Source organism: Ailuropoda melanoleuca, chromosome X (assembly GCF_002007445.2).
Source record: "Ailuropoda melanoleuca isolate Jingjing chromosome X, ASM200744v2, whole genome shotgun sequence".
Taxonomy (NCBI): domain Eukaryota; kingdom Metazoa; phylum Chordata; class Mammalia; order Carnivora; family Ursidae; genus Ailuropoda; species Ailuropoda melanoleuca.
Genome location: NC_048238.1, coordinates 59,016,445 through 59,034,165, shown reverse-complemented (window position 1 = coordinate 59,034,165; position 17,721 = coordinate 59,016,445). Strand labels below are relative to the sequence as shown.

The window sequence follows — 17,721 nt, the reverse complement described above, 5'->3', positions numbered from 1 at the left end:
TATAGAAATGCAACTGATTTCTGAGTATTGATTTTGTAAATCAAAACCACATTGAGATATCACCTTACACCAGTTAGAATGGCAAAAATGGACAAGGGCAAGAAACAACAAATGTTGGAGAGGATGTGGAGAAAGGGGATCCCTCTTACATTTTTGGTGAGAATGCAAGTTGGTACAGCCACTCTGGAAAACAGTGTGGAGGTCCCTGAAAAAGTTAAAAATTGAACTACCCTATGATCCAGCCATTGCACTACTGGGTATTTACTCCAAAGATACAGACGCAGTGAAGAGAGGGCCATATGCACCCCAATGTTCATAGCAGCATTGTCCACAAGTGGGGGAAGGAGCCGAGATGCCCTTCAACAGATGACTGGATTAAGAAAATGTGGTCCATATATGCATTGGTATATTACTCAGCCATCAGAAAGAACAATGACCCAACATTTGCAGCGACATGGACAGGACTGGAGGAGATCATGCTAAGTGAAATAAGTCAAGCAGAGAATGACAATTCATATGGTTTCACTCATTTATGGAACATAAGAAATAGCAGGGAGATCAGTAGGAGAAGGAAGGGAAGAATGAAGGGGTTAAACAGAAGGGGGAATGAACCATGAGAGACTGTGGACTCCGGGAAACAAACTGAGGGCTTCAGAGGGGAGGGGGTTGGGGGATTGGGATAGGCCATTGATGGGTATTCAGGAGGGCATGTATTGCACGGAGCACTGGGTGTTATACACAAACAATGAATCATGGAAACTACATCAAAAACTAAGGATGTACTGCATGATGACTAACATAACATAATGAAGTATTTTAAAAAAGAATATATTAGACCAGATGGACTTACAGATATTTAAAGATTCCATCCAAAAGAAAATGAATGTCATTGTTTTCAAGTGCACATAGAACATTTGCAAAGATAGATCATAAGATTGTCCAAAAAAGAAGTCTTAATAAATACAAGAGAATTGGGGTGCCTGAGTGACTCAGTCAGTTAAGCATATGCCTTTAGCTCAGGTCATGATCCCAGAGTCCAGGGATGGAGTCCTCCTTCAGCAGGGAGCCTGCTCCTCCCTCTGCCTGCCACTCCCCCTGCTTGTGCTCTCTTGCTCTCTATCAAATAAATAAATAAAATCTTAAAAAATAAATTTAAATAACTGAAATCATATTGAGCATCTTTTTCAACCATAATAGCATGGAAATAGAAATTTATACAAATAAAACTGGAAATTTTAAATACATGGAGATTAAACAACATGCTACTGAACAACCCATGTGTCAAAGAAGAAATCAAAACAGAAATTTTAAAAATACTTGAGACAAGCAAAAGTAGAAATGTAACACAACAAAATTTATGGGATACATCAAAAGCAGTTCTAAGAAGGAAGATTATGGCAATTAATGCTTACCTCGAGAAACAAGAAAAGTCTGAAATTAACAACCTAACTTTCTCTCTCAAGGAACTAGGAAAAGAAAAAAAAGAAGAAAAAATGAAACAAAGTTAGTTGGAGGAAGGCAATAATAAAGATAAGAGAAGAAATAAATAGATACTAAAAGGACAATAGAGAAGATTATTAAAACTAAGGGATGGTTCTTTGAAAAGCTAAATAAATTTGACAAATCTTTAGCTAGACTCAGCAAGAAAAAAGGGAAAGTATTCAAAAATCAGAAATGAGAGGGACCTGGGTGGCACAGTCTTTAAGCGTCTGCCTTCAGCTCAGGGCGTGATCCCGGTGCTCTGGGATCAAGCCCCACATCAGGCTCCTCCACCGGGAGCCTGCTTCTCCCTCTCCCACTCCCCCTGCTTGTGCTCCCTCTCTCACTGGCTGTCTCTCTCTCTCTGTCAAATAAATAAATAAAATCTTTATAAAAATCGGAAATGAAAGAGATGTTACAAGTGATACCACAGAAATACAAAGGATCATGAAACTACTATGAACAAGTGTAAACCTACAAACTGGACAACCTAGAAGGAACAGATAAAGTTTATATAAACACACATCTTACCAAGATTGAATCATGAGGAAATAGAAAATCTGAATAGACCAATTACTTGTGAGGAAATTGAGTCAGTAATCAAAAACCTCCCAACAAATGAAAGCTCAGGACCAGATGGCTTTGCTGGTGAACTCTACTAAACATTCAAAAATGAATAAATTCCAATCCTCTCAAACTTCCAAAAATAGAAGACGGTGTAATTCTTCCAAACACATTCTACAAGGTCATCATTATTGTTACCCAAGCCACACAAAGATGTCACAAAAAAATTGCAGGCCAGTATCCCTGATGAACCCAGATGCAAAAATCCTCAATAAATATCAGCAACCAAATTCAACAATGCATTTAAATGATCTTATAACATATATACAATTCAGACATAAATAAAAATAAAATCTTGCCATTTGCAACAACATGGATGGAGCATGAGGGCATTATGCAAAGTGAAATAAGTGAGACAGAGAAAGACAAATATATGATCTCTCTTATAGGCAGAATCTAAAAAAAAAAAAAAATCCAAGCTCGTATATACACAGAGCAGATTGGTAGTTGCAAGAGGTGTTTGGGGGAGGAGGGATGAATGAACTGTTTGTTTCTTTGTTTTTAACTTAAATAAACAATAAAAATTACAAAAATACAAATTCAGTTTTATTTTTTATATTTGTCATATAATTATAAAAATCAATTATGCTAACACTGAGGGTCTGTGAAAACTATTTGTTCTTTTTAAAAGTGGTCATTTAAGGAGGAAAGGAGGAGGCTGGGAAGATGACTGAGTAGGAAGATCCTTTTTTAAAAAAGATTTTATTTATTTATTATGTCAGAGAAAGAGAGAGCACAAGCAGGGGGAATAGCAGACAGAAGAAGCAGGGTCCCCACTGAGCAAGGAGCCTGATGTGGGACTTGATCCCAGGACCCTGGGATCATGACCTGAGCTGAAGGCTGATGCTTAACTGACTGAGCCACCCAGGTGTCCCTGAGTAGGAGGATCCTAAGCATGCCTCCATCCACTGATACAAACTAGGTAACACTCAAATCATAACTCAGGAAACTACCTGAAGAATGTCAGAATAATTTCCACAACTAAAGAGGAAAGGCCATATTAAAGAAAGTAGGAAGGGCAGAGATCTAGTTTGAGAAAAAAATGGACCATGGCCCTCCACAACTCGGAGAGAACTAAGATCATGGAGAAGGGTGAAAAACAGAATATCACATCAGGGATCCCAAATAGGGAAGCCAAATCCCCATAACATTTGCCTTTGAGATTGAGAGTGGTTAAATTTTATGAGTTTTTACAATCAGCAGGACTTAAAGCCTAAAATTGTAAAAATCAATAATCTCAGCTCTGGGAGAAACCAGAGGGTTTAGGGACTGGAATCCCTACCTTTAAAGACACAGCACAACAAATAGCCCTTGCAGATACACATCAGTTTGAAAAACACCTGGGACATAGGGGAGTGAGAGTTATTTATTCATCTCAGAGCATGTCATAGAGGTAGGAATGGCAGGGAGACTCCTCCCAGAACAAAGGAGCTGGTAGGTGCCATTTCCACCCCCCATCCCCAGACATTAACACAAGGCCACCTGTGGGAACCAGCGAGTTGCTGATACTCTCTAACTTGCTTACACCAGGCCTGTATCCCTTACCCCATGTTTTGGTGGATCCATCCTTTTCAGCCATGCTTGCCTCATTCTTGGTGCTGCAGGTATACTTGCCCAGAAGACAAGCACAAACCACTGCCAATACCAGTTCTCTTGATCTGTGCATTTTGTGGGCCATTGATTCCAGTGACGGCAGCAGTGGCAGGTTTCATTCCATAAGAAGACCAGTGGATACCTTGTTAAAATATACCCCATCCCTGAAGGAGACCAAACACAGTCCACAACAGGCAAAAAGAACCTCTGTAGATGACTAGACTGAAAAAAAAGTGGCCAGGACACAACAGCAGAGCACACACAACATGCATAAGAAACACCAGGCCCTGGGGCACAGTAGATACTCCAATGCAGGACACTATAGGACTCCCTCTTCATAAGGCAATTACCTTCAAGAGCAGGAGACATAGCTGACATTCCTAACACAGAGAAACAGACACGGAGATGTGGATAGAATGAGGAGAAAGGGGAAAATCTCCCAAATGAAAGAACAGAACAGAACCACAGCAGGAGACCTAAACAAAAACAGTTACAAATAATATGGCAGAGAGAGAAATTAAACTGATGATCATGAAGATACTCACTGGCCTTAAGAAAAGAGTGGAAGATATCAGTAAGATGCTTAACAGATAAAAAATTAGCAGAGATGAAGAAGAGAGTACGTGAAGTTAAAAACACATTTCATGGGTTAAACAGCAGGCTAGATGAAACAAAGAAATGAATTGGAAGACAGTAATGGAAATTAGTCATGCTGAGCAAATGAGAGACAAAATAATCATGCAAAACAAGAATAGATTCAGGGAACTCAGTGAGTCCATCAAGTGTAATAGCATTCACATTATAGGCACCACAGAAGAAAAAGAAAAGGGGCAGAAAATTATTTCAAGAAATAATATTTGAAAATTTCTGTAATCTGGAGAATGAAACAGATATCCAGATCTAGGAGTCATAGAGATCACCCAACAAAATCAATGCAAGGAGGTCCATATCAAGAAACATAATAATTAGGGGTGCCTGGGTGGCACAGCGGTTAAGCATCTGCCTTTGGCTCAGGGCGTGATCCCGGCGTTATGGGATCAAGCCCCACATCAGGCTCCTCTGCTATGGGCCTGCTTCTTCCTCTCCCACTCCCCCTGCTTGTGTTCCCACTCTCACTGGCTGTCTCTATCTCTGTCAAATAAATAAATAAAATCTTTTAAAAAAAGAAACATAATAATTAAAAGGAAAAATGTACTGATAAAGAAAAAAGTAGCAAAGCAGAAAGAAAAAAGAAGACAGTTACATACAAGGGAAACCCCATAAGGTTATCAGTGGATTTTTCAGCAGAAACTTTGAAGGCCAGAGGGGAGTGGCACGATATATTCAAAGTCCTGAAAGGGAAAAATCTGCAGCTAAAAATGCTGTGTCCAACAAGGCTATCAGTCAGAATACAAGGAAAGATAAAAAGCTTCTCACACAGACAAAAACTAAAGGAGTTCATGACCACTAAACCAGCCCACAAGAAATATTAGAGGGTACATTTTGAGTGGAGAGGAAATACCATAAGATAGAGAATGAAAAGTAAGAAACACAAAATCAGTAAAAAATAAGTACATCTGTAAATATCAGTAAGAAAATCACAAAATAAAAGGATATAAAATATGAAACAACATGCCTAAGAAATGGGGGGTTAGAAAATAGTAAGGAATGGGTTCAAATTTAAACGACCATCAACTTGGGACACCTGGGTGATTCAGTCTGTTAAGCATCCAACTCTTGATTTGGGGTCAGATCATGATCTCAGAGTCATGGGATCAAGCTCTGTGCCAGGCTCCAAGCTCAGTGCAGAGTATGCTTGAGATTCCCCCTCTCCCTCTGCTCTCTCTCTGTCTCAAATAAATACGTACATACATACTTACAAAATGGTCATCAACTTTGTAGAGACTGCTATATGAAGAAGATGTTATGTAAAACATAACAATAGCCACAAATCAAAAACCAAAAATAGATATACAAAGAACAAAGGGAAAGGAATCCAAGTATATCACTAAAGAAGTCCAGCAAACCATGAAAGAGAGAAAGAAAAACAGAAAAACTACAAAACAACCACAAAATGAGTAACAAAATGGCAATAAATACATATATATCAATAACTGCTTTGAATGTAAATGGACTAAACCCTCCAATCAAAGGAAATAGGGTGATAGAGTGGATAAAAAACCACAACCTTCTATATGTTGCCTACAAAAGACTCATTCCAGACTGAAAGACACCTGCAGATTGAAAGTGAGAGAATGGATAAATCTTCATCATGCAAAAGGATTTCAAAAGAAAACAAGAGCAGCAATGCCTACATCAGAAAAAAATAGACTTTAAAACAAAGACTGTAGCAAGAGACAAAGAAGGACACTATATGATAATAAAGGGGACAATCCAACAAGATGATATAATAATTGTAAGTATTTATGCACCCAACATAGGAGCACACAAATACATAAAGCAATTAATAATAATCATAAAGGAACTAATTAATAATAAGACAAAAATTGGGGACTTTAACACCTTATTTACATAGATGGACAGATCATCAAAACAGAAAATCAACAAGGAAATATTGGCTTTGAATCACACATGGACCAGAAGGATTACAGAGATATATTCAGCACAGTCTATCCTAAAACAGCACAGTACACATTCTTTTCAAGTGTACGTAGAATATTTTCCAGATTAGACAACATATTAGACCACAAAAAATGTCTCAGCTAACTAAGAAATAGAAGGCACCATGCATCTTTTCTGACCAAAATGTGATGAAACTAGAAATCATCCACAAGAAAAAAAAATCTAGAAAGACCACAAATACACAAAAATTAAATAACATGTTACTAAACAATGAATGGATCACCCAAGAAATCAAAGAAGAAATTTAAAAGTACATTGAACCAACTAAAATGAAATGCCAGTGGTTCAAAATCTTTGGGATTCAGCAAAAGTGGTTCTAAGAGGACAGTTTAGAGCAATACAGATCTACCTCAAGAAGCAAGAAAAAATATCAAATAAACAACCTAACCTTATACCTAAAGAAACTATAGAGAGAAGAATAAAATCCAAAGCCAACAGAAGGAAGGAAATAATAAAAATTAGAGCATAAATAAATGATATAGAGCTAAGAAAAAAACAGTAGAACTAAACAATGAAACTGGGAGCTGGTTCTTCAAAAAGATCAACAAAATTGATGAACCTCTAACGAGATGCATCAAAAAAAAATAGGATTCATACAAACAAAGTAACAAAGGAAGAGAAATAACCAACACCACAGAAATACTAAAAATTGTAAGAAAAACACATAACCTTGAAGAAGTTCCAATAGTTCATGTTTGCTTTTTTCCCCCTTGCCTTTGGAGACATGTCTAGAAAGTTGCTGCATTCAGGTCACAGAGGTTGCTGTTAATTTTCTTCTTCAGGATTTTGATGGATTCCTGACTCAAATTGAGGTCTTTCGTCCATTTTGAGTCTATTTTTGTGTGTGGTATGAGGAAGTGGTGCAGTTTCATTCTTTTGCATGTGGCTGTCCAATTTTCCCAGTATCATTTGTTGAAAAGATGTCTTTTTTTTCCTTTACATATTCTTTGCTGCTTTGTCAAAGATTAGCTGACCATAGAGTTGAGGGTCCATTTCTGAGTTTTCTATTTTGTTCCATTGATCTATGTGCTTACTTCTGTGCCACTACCATACTGTCTTGATGATTACGGCTTTATAATAGAGCTTGAAGTCCAGAAATGTGATGCCACCAGCTTTGGTTCTTCAACATTCCTCTGGCTATTCAGGGTCTTTTCTTGTTCCACACAAATTTTAGGATTATTTGTTCCAACTCTGTGAAAAAGGTTGACGGTATTTTGATAGGGATTGCATTGAATGTACAGAATGCTCTAGGTAGCATAGACATTTTCTTTTGCACAGCAAAGAAAACAGTTAACAAAACTAAAGGACAACTAACAGAATGGGAGTAGATATTTGCAAATGTCATATCAGATAAAAGGTTAGTATCAAAATTCTATAAAGAACTTATCAAACTCAACACCCCTAAAACAAAAAATCCAGTCAGGATGTGGGCAGAAAATGTGAATAAACATTTCTCCAAAAACATAAATGGCTAACAGATACATGAGAAAATGCTCAACATTACTCAGAATCAGGAAAATACAAATCAAAACCTCAATGAGATACCACCTCACACCAGTCACAATGGCTAAAATTCACAAGTCAGGAAATGATAGATGGTGGTGAGTATGTGGAGAAAGAGAACACTGTCACACTTGTGTAGGGAATGCAAACTGGTGCAGCCACTTTGGAAAAAGTGTGGGGGTTCCTCAAAAAGTTGAAAATAGAGCTACCCAGAATGCAACAATTGCACTACTAGATATTTACACCAATGATATAAATGTAATGATCTGAAGGAGCACCTGCATCCCAATGTTTATAGTAGCAATGTCCACAATAGCTAAACTATGGAAAGAGTCCAGATGTCCACTGACAGATGAATGGATAAAGATGTGATATATATATATATATATAGATATAGATATATATCTATATATATATATCTCCACAAACTCACACAATGGAATATGACTCACACAATGGAATATGACTCAGCCAACAAAAATTGAAATCTTGCCATTTGCAACAACATGGAGGGAACTAGAGGGTATTACGCTGAGTGAAATAAGTCAGTCAGAGAAGGATAATTGTCATACAGTTTAACTTATATGTGGAATATAAGAAATAGCATGCAGGATAATAGGGGAAGAGAAGGAAAAATAAAACAAGATGAAATCAGAGAGGGAGACAATCCATAAGAGACTCTTAATCATAGGAAACAAACTGAGGGTTACTGGAGGGGAGGTGGGTGGGGGGATGAGGTAACTGGGTGATGGACATTAAGGAGGGAACTTGATGTAATGAACACTGGGTATTATATAAGAATGATGAATCACTGACTTCTACCTCTGAAACTAATAATATATTATATGTTAATTAATTGAATTTAAATTAAAAAAGAAACATAAAACCTACCATAATGGAAACAAGAAAAAACAGAAAATTTTAACAGACTGATTTCTGGCAAATGAAGTAAAAAAATTCCCAACAAACGAAGTCCAGGACAAAATGGCTTCACAGTTGAATTCTACCAAACATTAATGATGAGTTCATACCTATTCTTCTAAAACTATTCCAAAAAAATAATTGAAGAGGAAGGAAAATTTTCAAATCCATTCTATGAGGACAGTAGCACATTGATAACAAACCAGATAAAGACTCCACAAAAAGATAGAGATAGAGAAAGAGGGAGAAAGAACTATGGGCTAATATCTCTGATGAACATAGAAGCAAAAATCCTTGACAAAAGACTTGCAAAATGAATCCAACAATACATTAAATAAATCATACATCACAATCAAATGGGATTTTTTCCTGGGATGCAAGGGTGGCTCAGTATTTGCAAATAAATCAATGTGATACATTATTTCAATAAGAGAAATGGTAAAAAACCATATGGTCATTTCAAATAGATGCAGAAAATGCATTTGACAAACTATAACATCCATTCATGATAGAAACCCTCTGCCAAGTAGGTTTAGAGGGAACATACCCCAACATAATAAAGGCCTTACATGAAAAACCCATGGTGAACATCATACTCAATGAGGAAAAACTAAGAACTTCCCCAGTAAGGTCAGTAACAAGACAAAGATGTTCACTCTCACCACTTATTCAACATAGTACTGGAATTCCTAGCCACAGCAGTCAGATAGGAGAAAGATACAAAAGCATCCAGATTAGTAAGAAAGATGTTAAGCTTTCCCTATTCCCAGATTATATGATACTACAGATAGAAAAACCTAAAGACTCTAACAACAACAACAACAACAAAAACTACTAGAACTAATAAATGAATCCAGTAAGGCCACAAGATACAAAATCAATGCAGACAAATGCATTTATTTATTTATTTTTTAAAAGGCTTTATTTATTTATCTGAAAGAGGCCAAGTGAGAGAGAAAGCACAAATGGGGAGGGGGCAGAGGGAGGGTAAAAAGGAGAAGCAGGCTCCCCACTAAACAGTAAGCCAACATGGGGCTAGATCCCAGGACATTGGGATCATGACCTGAGCCAAAGGCAGACGTTCAACCAATTGAGCCACCCAGGTGCTGATCAAATGCATTTTTATACACCAATAATAAAGTAGCATAAACAGAAATTAATAAAACAATCCCATTTAAAATTGTACCAAAAATAAATCCTTGGCAATAAACTTAATCAAAGAGGTGAAAGACCTCTACTCTGAAAACTAAAAAACACTGAAAAAGAAATTAAAGACAACACAAAGAAATAGAAAAACATTCCTTGCTCATGGATTGGGAGAACAAATATTGTTAAAATATCTATACTACCCAAAGCAATCTACACATTTAATAAAATCCTTATCAAAACACCAACACAATTTTCACATAACTGAACCAAACAATCTTAAAGTTTGTTGGGAGCCATAAAAGACCTCAAAAAGTAAAATAAATGTCAAAAAAGAAAAACAAAACTGAAGGTATCACAATTCGAGACTTCAAATTACACTACAAAGCTGTAGTAATCAATACAGTACTGTATTGGCATAAAAATGGACATGGGGGGGAAGATAGCAGAGGAGTAGGGGACCCTATTTCAATCAGTACCCTGAATCGAGCTGTATATCTACCAGACCATTCTGAACACACATGAAATCAGCCTGAGATGTAAGAAGATATATCTGGATCTTTCCTAACAGAGTATCTCTGGTGGTTGGTCTCAAGGTATGAAGTGGGGAGCCAAGATTTTATGGGCAGTTATCAGAAGATAAATGGAAGAGGGAGGGAGCTTCCATGCTCTTGGCTCCAGGAAGGCAAAAACCTCCTGCACTGAAGACGAGGCAAGACTCACAGACCAGTAGTGGCAGCAAAGAGTCATTAGGGCAGGCCCCCAGATGGAAACCTGGAGCTTGGGGGCATGCGTGCGAATTGGGGGTGGCTGGCAATTTTAGAAGCACGAAGGGCAGTGATGTGCCCGGCTCTGGGAGCGAGGACTGGGATAGTGGCTGTGGGTCCCACAAACCAGGATACTGGGAGTTTTTAGCAGCACCCACAGAAACCGAGTCAATGTGGCCTGGAGAGCTCAGTGAAGAGCAGACTGCCATCTCTCTGTTCTGAGACAGAGATTTGGGTACAGTCACTTTTGCTCTGATTCTCAGGAGAGGCACAGAAAGCCACCAGGGAAAGTGACCAGAGAACAAAAGCCCCCAAAAACTGGTTCTCACTGAGCCCATGCCCCCCCAGGTGGCTGGACAACTCTGTCCAAACAGGGTTGCCTGAGTATCAGCATGGCAGACCCCTCCCCTAGAAGGCAGGCTGGAAGAACAAGAAGCCCACATCGCTAAGGTCCCTATAAAACAAGTGTGTCTTGCTTAGGTCCTGGTCAATAATTTGGACTCTGTACATTCCCCCAAACACACCTCATCAGAATGACAAAGAGGAGGACCCCCCCAAAAATGAAAGAAACAGAGACTGCAGCCTCTGCCACAGAACTACTGGATACGGATATAACCAAGATGTGAGAAATGGATTTCAGAGTAACAATTATGAAGATGATATCTAGGCTTCAGAAAAATACTAATAAAAATATAGAAACTCTAAGGGATGAAATAAAATCTAATCTGGCCAAACCAAAAAATGCTATGAATATTTATGCAGTCTAAACTAGATACTCTGACTGCCAGGGTAAACAAGGGAGAAGAACGAATTAGGGAGTTAGAGGATAAGATGATAGAAAAGAAAGAAAAAGAGGTGGCATGGAAAAATAAAACCAATTTCAAAAATTAAGTGAAATGTTCTAATATCAGAATTATCAGGATCCCTGAGCAAGTGGAGAAAGAGAGAGATCTAGAAGATATATTTGAGCAAATCAAAGCTGAGAACATCCCTAATCTGGGGAAGGAAACAAGCATTCATATCCAAGAGGAAGAGAGGACCCCTCCAAAGTCAATGAGAACACGACACATAATAGTACAATTTGCAAATCTTAGATCCAAGAAAACAATCTTGAAAGTAGCAAGGGGGGAAAGAGATTTCTTACGTACAGAGGGAGAACATCAGGATAATGTCAAACCTGTCCACAGAGACCTGGCAAGCCAGAAAGGGCTGGCAAAACATATTCAGGGTACTAAAAGAGAAAAACAAGCAGCCAAAGATACTTTATCCAGCAAGGCTGTCATTCGGAATGGATGGAGAGACAAGGAGCTTCCAAGACTGGCAGAAACCAAAAGAACAAATGACCACCAAGCCAGCCCTGCAAGAAATATTAAAGGGGTTTCTATAAAAGGAGAAAGACCCCAAGAGTGATACAGAACAAAAAATTACAGAGACAATCTATAGAAACAAGGACTTCATGGGCAACATGATGACATTAAAATCATATCTCTCAATAATCACTCTGAAAATGATAGGTCTAAATGCTCCCATAAAAGGCCACAGGGCTGCAGATTGGATAAAAAGTCATGACCAATCCATTTGCTGTCTACAAGAGACTCATTTTGAACCTAAAGATACACCCAGACTGAAAGTGAAGGGATGGAGAACCATTTTTCAGGCCAGTGGGCCTCAAAAGAAAGCTGGGGTAGAAATCTCATATCAGTCAAATTAGATTTTAAGCTAAAGAGTGAAGTAAGAGGTACAGAAGGACACTATATCATTCTTAAAGGGTCTATCCAACAAGAGGATCTAACAATTGTAAATAAATATCTATGCCCCCAACATGGGAGCAGCCAACTACATAAGCCAACTGTTAGCCAAAATAAAGAGACATAAAGATAGTAATACATTAATAGTAAGGGACCTCAACACTCCACTCTCAGCAACACATGGATCAACTAAGCAGAAAATCAACAAAGAAACAGCTTTGAATGAGACACTGTATCAGACGGACCTCATAAATATATACAGAACATTCCACCCTAAAACAACAGAATACTCATTCTTCTTGAATGAACATGGAACTTAGGTTATAAATCAGGTCTCAACTGATACCAAAAGATTGAGATTATTCCCTGCATATTCTCAGACCACAATGCTTTGAAACTGGAACTCAAACACAAGAAAAAATTTGGACAGAATTCAAACACTTGGAAGGACCATCCTGCTTAAGAATGTTTGGGTCACATTGAGAGTGATTACTGAGAGATATGATTTTAATGATGTCATGTTGCCTGTAAAGTCTTTGTTTCTATAGGCTGTAAATTTCTGTTCTGTATCACTCTTGAGGCCTTTTACTTTTGTAGAACCCACCTTAATATCTCCTGTAGGACTGGTTTTGTGCTTACGAATTTGGACAGTTTCTGCCAATCCTGGAAGGTCCTTATCACTCCATCAATTCTAAATGACAGCCTTGCTGGATAAAGGATCCTTGGCTGCATGTTTTTCTTCAATAGAGTTTAAAAATATCCTGCCAACCCTTCCTCTCATTCCAGGTCTGTGTAGACGGGTCTGATGTTATTCTGATATTTTTGCCTCTGTACATGAGAAATTTCTTCACCCTGGCTGCTTTCAATACTGTATCCTTGGATCTAATATTTGCAAATTGCACTATGACATGACGTGGTGTAGGTTTGTCGTGGTTGAGCTTGGGGAGGGGTCCTCTCTGCCTCTTGGACACGAATGTTTGTTTCCCTTGCTAGATTAGGGAAGTTTCCAGCTACAATTTGTTCAAATATCTCTACTGGACCTCTGTTTTTCTCCACCCCCTTGGGGATGCCAATGATCCTGACATTGGAACGTTTCATTGAGTCAGTAAACTCCCGTAACCTACATTCCTGAGCGTGGATTTTTTTAAGTCCAGATTCTATTTTAGTTTTATCTTCTACTAACCCATCCTCCAATTCGCTGATACATTCTTCTGCCTCATTCACCCTGGCCATCAGAGCCTCTAGTTTTGACTGCATTTGGCTCATAGAATTTTTAATTTCTGCCAGATTCACTCTCATTTCCGCCCTTAGAGAATCTATATTCTCATTAATCTTTTCATTAACATTTTTTCCAAGTCTACACATCATATTGACCATTGTTACTCTGAACTCCATTTCTGACAATTTGGTTATATCCATATCCATCAGTTCTGTGGCAGAGGCCACAGACTCATTATCTTTTCTTTGCTGGGGGGGTTTCTCCTTCTTGTAATTCTGATGAGGAGAGGTTGCGGGGTTGCCCAGAGCCCAAATTATTGACCAGGACCCAGGCCATGTGCACGTGTTTTATAGGGACCTTAGGGATGTGGGCTTCTTGATTTTTCAGCCTGCCTTCTGGGGGAGGGGCCTGCTGTGCTGATATTCAGGTAACCCTGTTTCTGATATTCAGGCAAAAGAAAAAATGAACTTGTGGGACTTCATCAAGATAAAAAGCTTCTGCACAGCCAAAGAAACAGTCCAAAAAACTAAGAGGCAGCCCACAGAATGGGAGAATATGTTTGCAAATGACACTACAGATAAAAGATTAGTATCCATGATCTACAAAGAACTTCTCAAAGTCAATACACGGGAAACAAATAATCAAATCAAAAATGGGCAGAAGATATGAACAGACACTTTTCCAATGAAGACATACAAATGGATAACAGACACATGAAAAAATGTTCAAAATCGTTAGCCATCAAGGAAATTCAAATCAAAACCACATTGAGCTACCACCTTATGTCAGAATGGCAAAAATTGGCAAGGCAAGAAACAACAATTGTTGGAGAGGATGTGGAGAAAGGGGATCCCTCCTACATTGTTGGTGGGAATGCAAGTTGGTACAGCCACTCTGGAAAACAATGTGGAGGTCCCTTAAAAAGTTAAAAATTGATCTACCCTATGATCCAGGCATTGCACTACTGGGTATTTACCCCAAAGATACAGATGTAGTGAAGAAAAGGACTATATGCACCCCAATGCTCATAGCAGCTTTGTCCACAATAGCTAAGTTGTGGAAGGAGCTGAGATGCCCTTCAGCAGATGACTGGATTAAGGAGATGTGGTCCATATATACAATGGAATATTGCTCAGCCATCAAAAAGAAAGATTTCTCAACATTTGCAGCAACATGGACGGGACTGGAGGAGGTAATGCTAAGCAAAATAAATCAAGCAGAGAAAGACACTTATCATATGTTTTCACTCGTTTATGGCACATTCATATACTTTTATATGTTAATTCACATCCTTCGATTTTTGCTTGAAAAAAGTGCCTTTTAGCAACTCTTATAAATTATGACTAGAGGTGATGTATTCCATCATTTTTTTCCCTTTGGAATGTTTTTATTTCTCTTTCATTTTTGAAGAAAAGCATTGCTGATCATACTTCTTGGTTGACAATTTTTTTCTTTCAATATTTTTCACATATTATCCCACACTTTTCTGGCCAGCAAAGTTTTTGTTGAGATAACCAATGATAGTGTTATAGGGTTTTCTGTGTATGAGATGAGTCACTTTTCTATTCCTGCTCTCAAAACTCTCCTTTTAGCGGGGGGGGGGGCAGTGGTTGACAATTTCATTAAAATGCATCTTAGTGTAGTCCTTTTCATATTCAACACACTTGGTGTGTTTTGGATGTCATGAATTTCAATGTCCATTTTTATCCCCATGTTTGGGAACTTTTCAGCCATTATCACTTTACATATACTTCCTACCTCTCTCTCTTCCTATTAGGTTTCTGGAATTCCTGTAATAAATATATTGTTTCTTTTGATGGTGTCATATAACTCCTGTATGCTTTCTTCACACTTTTTCACTTTTTTTTTCTTTTTGTTATTCTGGATAATTTCAAATTATTTTTTTCTAATTTTTTCTTTCTTCTTTTTTCTTTCTTTTTCTTTCTCTCTCTCTTTCTTGCTCTCTCTCTCTCTTTTTTCTTTTTTTCCTTAAAATTTATTTAAATTCCAGTTAGTTAACATACAATGTAATATTAGTTTCAATTATACAAATAGTGATTCAACACTTCTGCATATCACCCTGTGCTTATCACAATTGCCTTCTTTAATCTTCAATACCTATGTAACCCCTCTCTCCACCAACTACCTTCTGCTAACCATCAGTTTGTTCTCTATAGTTAGGAGTCTGTTTACCGGTTTGACTCACTCTCTTTTATTGTCCATTTGCTCATTTGTTTTGTTTCTTAAATCCCACATATGAGTAAAATCATATGGTCTTTGTCTTTCTCTGACTGACTTATTTCTCTGAGCATAATACTCTTTATTTCATCCATGTCATTGTAAATGGTAAGATTTCATTCTTTCCTATGACTGAGTAGTATTCCATTGTGTACACTTCTTCTTTATCCATTCCTCATTCAGTGGAAGCTTGGGCCATTTCCACTATTTGGGTATTGTAGATAGTGCTGCTATAAACATTGGAGTGCATGCTTCCCTTTTATTTAGTATCTTTGTATTCTTTGAGTAAGTACCTAGTAGTGCAATTGCTAGATCTTAGGGTAGGTCTATGTTTAAATTTTTGAGGAAACTCTATATTGTTTTACAGAATGGATGCACCAGTTTGCATTCCCACTGGTAGTACAAGAGTGTTCCCCTCTCTCCACATCCTCACCAACACCTGTTTTTTCTTGTGTTGTTGATTTTACCCATTCTGACGGGTGTGAGATATATCATTGTAGTTTGGATTTTCATTTTCTTGATAATGAGTGATGTTGAACATCTTTCCATGTGTCTATTGGCATTTTGTATATCTTCTTTGGAAAATGTTTCTTCATGTCTTCTGCCCATTTTTGAATTGGATTATTCATTTTTGCGGTGTGAGTTTTAGAAATTCTTTATATAATTTGGATACTAACCTTTTATCAAATATGTCATTTGCAAATCTCCTCCCATTCCTTAGATTGCCTTTTAGTTTTGTTGATTGTTTCCTTCAACACATAGAAGCTTTTTATGTTGATGAAGTTCCAATAGTTAATTGTTGCTTTTGTATTCCATACCTGAAGAGACATAGCTAGAAAGAAATTGCTAGGGCTAATGTCAAAGAAGTTACTGTCTGTGTTATCGTATAGGACTTTTATGGTTTCTTGTTTCACATTTAGGTCTTTCACCCATTTTGAATTTATTTTTGTTGTGTGGTGTAAGGAAGTGGTTCAGTTTCGTTCTTTTGTGTGTTGCTGCCCAGCGTTCTCAACACCATCTGTTGAAGAAAGTGTGTGTTTTCTTTGGATATTCCGTCCATCGTTGTCAAAGTTTAATTGACCATATAGTTGTGGGTTCATTTCTGGGTTTTCAATTCTGTTCCATTCTGTGTTTATTTTCATGCCAGTACCATACTGTTTTCATCATTACAGTTTGCAATATAACTTGAAGTCCAGAATTGTGATGCCTATAGCTTTGTTTGTATATTTTATGGTTGCTTCGATTATTCAGGGTCTTTTGTGGCTCCATACAAAGTTGAGGATTTTTTCTAGCTCTGTGAAAAATGCTGTTGGTATTTAATAGGGATCACATTAAATGTGTAGATTGCCTTGGGTAGTATAGATATTTTCACAATATTTATTCTTCTAATCCATGAGCATGGAATGCTGTTTCATTTCTTTGTGTCATTTTCAATTTCTTTCTTCAGAGATTTATAGTTTTCAGAGTACAAGACTTTCACCTCCTTTATGAGGTTTCTTCCTGGGCATCTTATGGTTTTCAGTGCAGTTGTAAATGGGATTGATTCCTTAATATCTCTTTCTGCTGCTTCATTATTGGTGTATAGAAATACTACAGATTTCTTTTTATTTTATTTTATTATTATATTATGTTAGTCACCATACAGTACATCCCCGGATTCCGATGCAAAGTTCGATGCTTCATTAGTTGTGTATAACACCCAGTGCACCATGCAATACGTGCCCTCCTTACTACCCATCACAGGTCTATCCCATTCCCCCACCCCCTCCCCTCTGAAGTCCTCATTTTGCATCTCATAGTCCATAGTCTCTCATGTTTCATTCCCCCTTCTGATTACCCCCCCTTCTTTATCCCTTTCTTC

At 37.7% G+C, this 17,721-nt stretch overlaps 1 protein-coding gene across 1 annotated transcript in view; it reads left to right on the top strand.

Moving 5' to 3' along the window:
- HMGN5 (high mobility group nucleosome binding domain 5) overlaps nucleotides 1-17,721 on the top strand; it is a 140,059-nt gene that overhangs the window by 53,202 nt on the left and 69,136 nt on the right. The gene's annotated exons all lie outside the window — the stretch shown is intronic.